The sequence below is a fragment of the Hyposmocoma kahamanoa genome, unplaced genomic scaffold (genome assembly GCF_003589595.1).
Source record: "Hyposmocoma kahamanoa isolate Upper Pololo Valley unplaced genomic scaffold, ASM358959v1 86, whole genome shotgun sequence".
NCBI lineage: Eukaryota > Metazoa > Arthropoda > Insecta > Lepidoptera > Cosmopterigidae > Hyposmocoma > Hyposmocoma kahamanoa.
The window spans coordinates 2,836,628-2,844,913 of NW_020654289.1; positions in this window are offsets into that span (position 1 = coordinate 2,836,628).

Here is an 8,286-nt window from a genome sequence, read left to right on the forward strand (position 1 = left end):
TGGGCTGAAATAAAAATTTCAATTAATTATTTTTGTTTGGTCATATTCATGTACTAATGTGCATGGGTCCTGATGGCGCATTCACCGTATGTTGACATGCTGTCTTCACTTGCTCGCCAACGACAACCTACTCAGTGTAAACACTGAGACGTTTGACAACCATTGTTTGCTGCCAAAGTTGCCCGAGTCATAGTCTTAGTGAAGAATATAAAATGGAAGACTGCAGGAGTCACGAAAGCTTACTTTTCTGTGTATTGAATCTGATGCCATGTTTCATGCAACTTCCATAGAAATAAATGTGCCGATTAACCAAACTGATGATCAATCAAATTGATGACATCCTAAGAAATGGCTAGGCTAGGAGTATTCTCAAGTAACGAGCACGTATGGAAGTATTTATGACTGTTGATGAGGAGAAAGAGAAAGAAGAAAAAGAGGAGAAGAGAAGAAGAAAAAATAAAAATAAAAGAATTACTAATTGACAAATGTCACTATAGATAGTCTGACACTACATATTATACTATATGTACTGTCAGACCTTATATAAGTGTAGTCTGTAGGTTATAATTAGCAAGGGTTCAATATAATGATAATTGTTTAGAGTTATGTATAAATTTTTAAGATACTGTAGTGCAACAAAAATGTTTTTGTTAGCATGTATGGACGGGTTTACTGCTATGCTTAGAGAGAGGGTTTCTTCACTTAGACAGAGTGCTAGGTAGCGTCGTGGCTGCTATGTCTCGTCCATACAGTGGATGTTAGTTATAAAAGTAATGTTATTTATTGCATGTTTAAACCTCTTAATGTTATTTAATTCCTAATTCTTAATTTTGTCATTATATGGATTTATGTTTGAAATGTTTATTATTATTATTACAGCAAGTGGAAGACTATGTGTGATGTATGGTTAAATTATTGTTAATTATATATTCTTTTTATTATTTTATTTATTTATTACATTTAAAGCACTTAAAACATTCCAGTATAACATAAACTTAACATAAATAATACTGAATAATAATTTAAAAAATTGTATAGTTGTTTTTGGGCCCTCGTTGCTTTTAAGCCCTAAGATCTTAGGGACAAGGAGGTGACTGAAAAATAGTGCTGTCTGCGAAAACAACAATTTCAAGCCGCACAAGCTGATACACGTCCTTTTGCCCTCTGACATGTTTGGCGTACAATTTATCATTTGTTTATGTTTTGGCTTAACAAGTTATTTTTGTCTAAAAAGTGTCATTGTGGCAATAAAGGATTTTTGTATTTCTGTTAGTATTTAATTAAGTTTTGCCATATACTGGTAATTCATTGCACAAAAACATTTCTATGTGTAGCGTGTGCGTTGCCATTCCTCTTAGTGGGCGTGAGTCGTTAACATCGTGTATATACCCAGAAATAGAGGCGAAATGTCATTTAATTTGTTTGAAAACTATTCTGCCATATCATAACTGTGACAACTGCGCTCCGATTGGCTAGCCCGAGTTCGAAACAATTGACGGGCGTCGTCAACTGTTTCACTTCAAATCCACCAGTTAACTTGAGCTTTGCTATAATGGACGAAAAGGGTAAAATTACATATTTAATATTTAATTACCGATCAAATTTGATTCCCTTTGTTTTGTAATTAGATGTTTTGCTATTTTTCCCACACCACCGAATAGAACAGCACGGCATTGTTAGAGATATTATCTTTATTACAATAAATACAGAATATATTTTGGAACATACGGAGACGTACACACAGGTTAGTAGTTGGCCTGTCTATATTTCAGTGCAAACGAGAGTTGATATTTACAAGCGCTGCATCGCTAATGTGTTACCAGGAATATACGCCCCTTACTTTGTCTCTATTTCTGGTTATATACTCGATGGTCGTTAATAAGGGGTGTCACTACACCTTGATCTTTGTATGTATATCCCACCCCTGAACATAAGTCTATTCCAATAAAAGGTTGTGAATCAAATATTAAAGTATTGACTTTAAAATTCAATTTAAAGTTAGTGCCTATGCATGTTGTTAGTTAAAATTAGATAGGTATAATAATTATTTATTTCATTTCAAGTATAAATTTTTTTGGTTAGTTCTTCTCAAAAGTAATTTTCTAATTTAGGTTTGATGTTTTTACAATTTAATGATATATTTATTTCTTTCCAGGGTTAATACCTTTAGTTTATCGAGTTCTCAGGTTTTCGCGATTGTTACACATAGGAAATGAAACTATTTTTTTCGGATTTAAATCGCCTATATTTGTTTTTTCAAACAAACTGACGTTTCGGGCCCTTTACAGGTTCCATGGTCACGTTTGACTCTTAAATTGCATATATTTGTTTTTTCAAACAAACCAACGTTTCAACTGTGACCATGGGACCTGTAAAGGGCCCGAAACGTCGGTTTGTTTGAAAAAACAAATATACGCGATTTAAATCCGGAAAAATAGTTTCATTTCCTATAAAACACGCGTATATTTGTTCTTTTTTCAAATAAACCAATGTATCGGGCCCTTCACAGTTGAAAATTCGATAATACAGTATCAACAATTTATTATTATAGACATTTCGCGTCTTTATTTCACCACTGTAGGTAGATTGTAAACTTTTATCAAAAAAGTGTTCCGGCAAATAGCATATATATAAATTTTTCATGTATCAGTATCAGTTATCTTCAACTATTTTTTATTATTTTTCTTCTTCTTTTAAAAGCTCCATCGAAATAAACGATGATTTTTTATTATTATGAATTATGTCTTTAACTATTTGTGTTAGCCCATAATCCGACACGATAGTCCAAAGCGGGGTGAGGATTGCACGACATGTTTTGCAAGGCATGTAAATCTTCGACACGACATGAAAAATTCGTTAACATTTTTGTTAATATTATCATTTTATATTAAAGTGCAGTGTTTATAGTACTTTACTAATGGGAACACTTTTTGTTGTACTTTCTTGAATTAAAGTGGAATAAACTTACCTAACATACTTAATAAGATATTGAACCACAGGTAATGAACGTTCCGTGTTTCACACAGTATTTATTTGAACTGAATAGTACTTTTGTTGAAAATAGCACAAATTGAAAATTGCGTGTGTAAGCAAACACCGCGCAAAACATTGTCAGAGAGAAAATAGATATTTAGCCGTCCGTCAATGTCAAAGTCAAAGTCAAAGTCAAAGATTATTTATTCCATAGGTAAAATAAATTTACACTTGAAAACGTTACATTTAAGCTACTGCTCGTTCACTACGCTGACCTCCCTGAGAAGAACGAACAAGAAACTCTAGGGATTGCTCTTTTCAAATAAACTTAAATGCTATGGAATACACTTTGAATCAAATTTGTGTGGATTCTGGAGCCATGTCGTCTTTCCATACATCTTTATCTAACACGTAGTCTTCAATTTTGTAATATGATTTTTCGATCAAAATATTTTTAATGTAGTTTCTAAACTTAGGAAATGATAAACTTAATATATGCTCCGGAATCTTATTGTAAAAACGTATACAGTTCCCCATAAAAGAGTTGTTTACCTTGGTTAAACGAAATCGTGGTACCATGAGTTTGGACTTAGCTCTAAGGTTAATATTATGGATATCTTCTTTCTTATTGAAATTATGTATATTTTTACGGGCATACAAAATATTTGAGTAAATGTACTGTGATGCCACAGTCATGATACCAGTCTCCTTAAACTTTTCTCTGAGAGATACCCGAGAGCCTAGACGGTACACAGAACGAATCGCTCGTTTTTGCAATACAAATATGGTTTGAATATCCGCCGCTTTACCCCACATGAGAATCCCGTAGGACATTATACTATGGAAATGTCACTTTGACTTTAAAATAAACGTCAAATTTTTTGTTTGGTACTCATTTGGTACTGGAATTATATCTTTTGAGCTATTTATGTGAAATGTAATCAATTATTATTTTGTGATGAAGTAATTGCAGTAAGATATACTTACTTTTAAAGATATAGAAAGTGTAAAAATTATCTGTTGAATTTGAACCGTAAATGTCGTGTTGGGTCATGGAAACATTTCCATTTTGAAAAAAAATCATATTTTTCAGAAAATAAATATTTTTCAGAAAATAAATATTTTTCCGGGTATTTTTCCAACATTTTTCCTTTAATTATCCACATTTTGACGTTGACTGCCGTCTGCTAACTAAAATGCGCTTAAGTGACAAAATAAGTAAGTTCCGACAAGTCGAACACGTTAATTAATTTTAATTGTTTTTAAAAGAGAATTTTGTGCGCTATATTTTGCTATTTAAAACGGATATTTGATCATTTGTCACTTAGTCGCGTTTTAATTAGTGGACGGCAGAACGTTGGAGCCAATATCAATTTTACAAACGTTGCCAATTTTTCGGAAAACGGTACACATAGGTAGTGTTAGGAAAAAAAATAATATAGAAAATTCATATTTTTCAGAAAAATAATAATTTGAATAAATTTTCCATATTTGTTATAATTATTAATACAAAGATCGAACACTCAGAAAAAAATTTCTTCGATCCGGCCGGATTCGAACCGACGTCTTGTAGCTTACCGTGCCAGACGCTATACCAACTAAGCCACGGAACGGACCAGCGGACCTCACAATTTTTTTTGTGTGCTTGCGTCGTATCTTTGTATTTCGTTTTTTTTTCAAGGACTTTGAATTTACAGTGAACAGCGACATCTCTCGCCAGGGCTGGTAACTGTACGACTAAAAAGTCGTTGAAAAAACCAAATACAAAGATAGAAATAATTTTTTCTGAATATTCGATCTTTGTATAGTGTGTGTGTGTGCGTTGTATTAATAATTATTACAAACTAGTGGAATAATTTCTTAATTAATTGAATATCAATTCAATAAAAATTTGAATTTTCCACATTTGATACTAAAGTATTTACACCTGTCACAAGTTAAAGAAACGAAAGAACGAAAACGGTGACCCCATGTCTTTTTTTACCTTTGTTTTCACTGATATCTGTTTTTAACCGACTTCAAAAAAGGAGGAGGATTTTTTTTGTATGTATGCTACGCGATAACTCCGGTATTTGTGAACCGATTTTCATGATTCTTTTTTTGTTGGATAGGGGTACTTCCATAGTGGTCCCATTTCATTTTGAAGAAAAGCATCCACCTCGAAGGGTGGCTGTTCACGCATGAAGATTCATTTTCATAAATAGCGCCTAACTTTAATTTAGGAGCAATTACTTTAATGGTTGATTTTGCTATTTCTCCAATTCAAGGCGTTTTTCTCTGAATGTACTTTGAGTAGTGAGAACCGATTTTTATTATCTCCAGTGTCCTGTATAGTGGCGAACTAGGGGATATTTCAATAAAACTTAGCAAATAGACGTGATTCCACTTACTTTTGAGGTTGGTTATTTTAGATACATAATTTTATTTCATAATCCACGATAAACAAAACTTCAAAAGATATTTCTAAACGTAGAACGTTAATATCATAATAATTAAGAACCATTGAATAAAAATTTTCCAATTTGTCAGAATTTTTTCCGGATATAATTCCAGTATTTGAAAGTTTTCTGAAAATTACCCAACAGTAAGTACGCATTGCTTTTCCAACGACTGAAGTATGTTACACTAGACTGGTGCATTATGATTATGAGTTTTACACTACACAGGTAGCACCTTAGTCTAAAGGTAGCACTAACTAAGTAGGTATGACAACTGAATAGACGACTCTTCCGTTAAGCAAGGAATGCACTCAATGTACATATGTACCTTTCTTCCAAAGGTAAATAAAACCATTTGCATCTGATGATAACGTTATGGAGAAATAAAAAGCAGGCCACCTTTTGCGAATTGGGTAATTCACACAAGTCCTTGAAGGCAATTTATAAGTCTTCTACGATATTCGTCACGATGCACATAATTATTTGTCACACACACACATTGAACTAGGTCAATGCACGCACTTAAATAAATATAGAAAACTGATTTGAATGATTCCTTTGATGGTAGCAAGTGGCAACAGCCTCGTTCTAATTACTCCAAGTCCATATGGGCAACTTCTTAAGGCGAGTTACCGGATGAGAATCCCTCTTCTCATCCGGTAACTCGCCTTAAGAAGTTGCCCATGCAAAATGTAATATTTTTTTATTGCATTAATTGTAAGAGTGTACGATATACTATTAGAAAAATATACAGCTTTGGTCAATAAAAAATCATATTAAGGGAAGTTTTAAATCGGTACTTCACACTATGAGCGACAAACAATATCGAATAAGGTACAATCGATACTGTTCTAAAGCGACGGTGTGCGCGCACAGTTCGTAACTGACCGAATCGTTAGTATTCGTCGCGATGCGATGTGAGAAAGTGAGGGCATGTCTCTTTCGTTTACTTTTAGCTTGTTTTAGTTACTTTTTTTGTTTTGCTGTTTGTTTTTTTAAATCGGAGTTTAAAGATTAATAGCCAAGGTAGATTATGTGGTTGATTTCATTATAAAATCACGTCTAATGAAAAAAATTATAATTAACTCGGTAAGTATTTTCAATTTTCTTATATTCCTTCATAATATCAAAAAATAAATGATCTAAAATATCACTTATACTAGTTCCTAAATATTTTTAAAATAATTGTTCTTTGTATCGTTTTTTCTTATCCAAGTGACCAGATGGCTGGTCAAACAAGAAAAACTATCAAAAAGGGGAGATTCGATAGTGTTCTAGGTGTATGTAATTTCGACAAAATTGTAACTGGCAATTTCGATAGTATACGTGTTTATTTCTAGTCGTAGAGCTATCGAATGTACCACTATCCATGGTTTTCTATGGAAAACATCTATCGAGCTACCACTTACAATGTTGTTCTACGCTACATACTTTGCAAATTGGCAGATTCGATTTTTTAAATGTTTAATTTTGAGTGTAAAATAGGGTGGTTTACATTAATATCAGACATAACTGGTTGACGACTTTACCATCCCAGTCAGCCGTGAACATGGGATCTGTAAAGATCCTGAAACATTTCTTTGTTTAAAAAAAATAAATATACAAGATTTTTTCTGATTTCATAATTAAAGCATGACACTATAAAATATGTTGTTTTTAGAAACTCTTGACAACAATTATACTGAAGAAGAATTCAAATTTCCAAATGATATTTACGATGAGGTCTTTTCCGTTTGATCTACAGAGGGTGGCAAGATATTTGATGGTCTGATAAATGATTTCCATAGCGTTTAGTAGCCTAATAGTTTGATCTATCACCTCTCAAGCAGAGGCCGTGGGTTCGAATTCGGACTCGCATCTCTGAGTTTTACGAATTTATGTGCGAAATTTCATAAACATGCAAAGGGCTTGAAACGTTGGTTTGTATGAAAAAACAAATTCAGGCGATTTAGATCCGAAAAAAAAAATAGTCTCATTTTCTAAGTGTAACTCGCGAAAACCTAAGAATTCGATAAACACCTTATTGTTTCACTAACAAGTAAGTAACAATTAGCAGCAGTAGAGCTCCTTGTGAAAGAGTTCGTCCAGGGATGTACCACCTTTACTATTTGTGCCATCGAGTAGTAATGTGAGCATTATTTCGTTCCGGCTTGGAAGGATAAGGGTTCTGGTGAAATTACAGGTACATGGGACTTGTCAAATTATGTCTAAGGATGACAGGTGCAGTAGCAATAGCCCTCAGATCTTTGCGATTTAAAGCTCTGAGTGGCACTGCAACTGTTATGGATAGGCGTGTAGCTTACCATCAGGCGCACGACTTGTTCGTCCCTTCACTTGATTATTATATATGAAAAAATAACAAGACTGAAACTTGTCATGTTACTTATTTTTTCGATGTTACAAAGTAAAAAAAATAATTTGGCTGAATTCCATACAAAAAATTGATTTATTTCATAATTAGTAAATATACGTTAGTAAATTATAAAATCAGTGTTTGGTTTTGGTATCCTCTTCTTTTTCAGACCGTAAATTACTTGGTATATATAATCGAAAGTGTTAAACTTTTATTGATTTTATAAAAGCTGTCAATGAAAATTATCGAAACTGGTAGATTGAATATTTGTTCAAATTTTACAAGCCCTGAATACTAACGAATCTACCACTTTCGATTAATTTCTAGCAAATTCTAACAAGGTAAACTATTGAAAGTGAAATATCTAGAAAAATACATAAAATTTTTAAATCATGCTAAGGCCTAAGAAAAACACATATGTATAATATAATAGCTATCATGATTGGGTGTCACTTTCAGTTTCAGTGTCGTGACACTATTAAAACTTATTATTCTAAGTCAAAATATAACTTCAAACTGGTC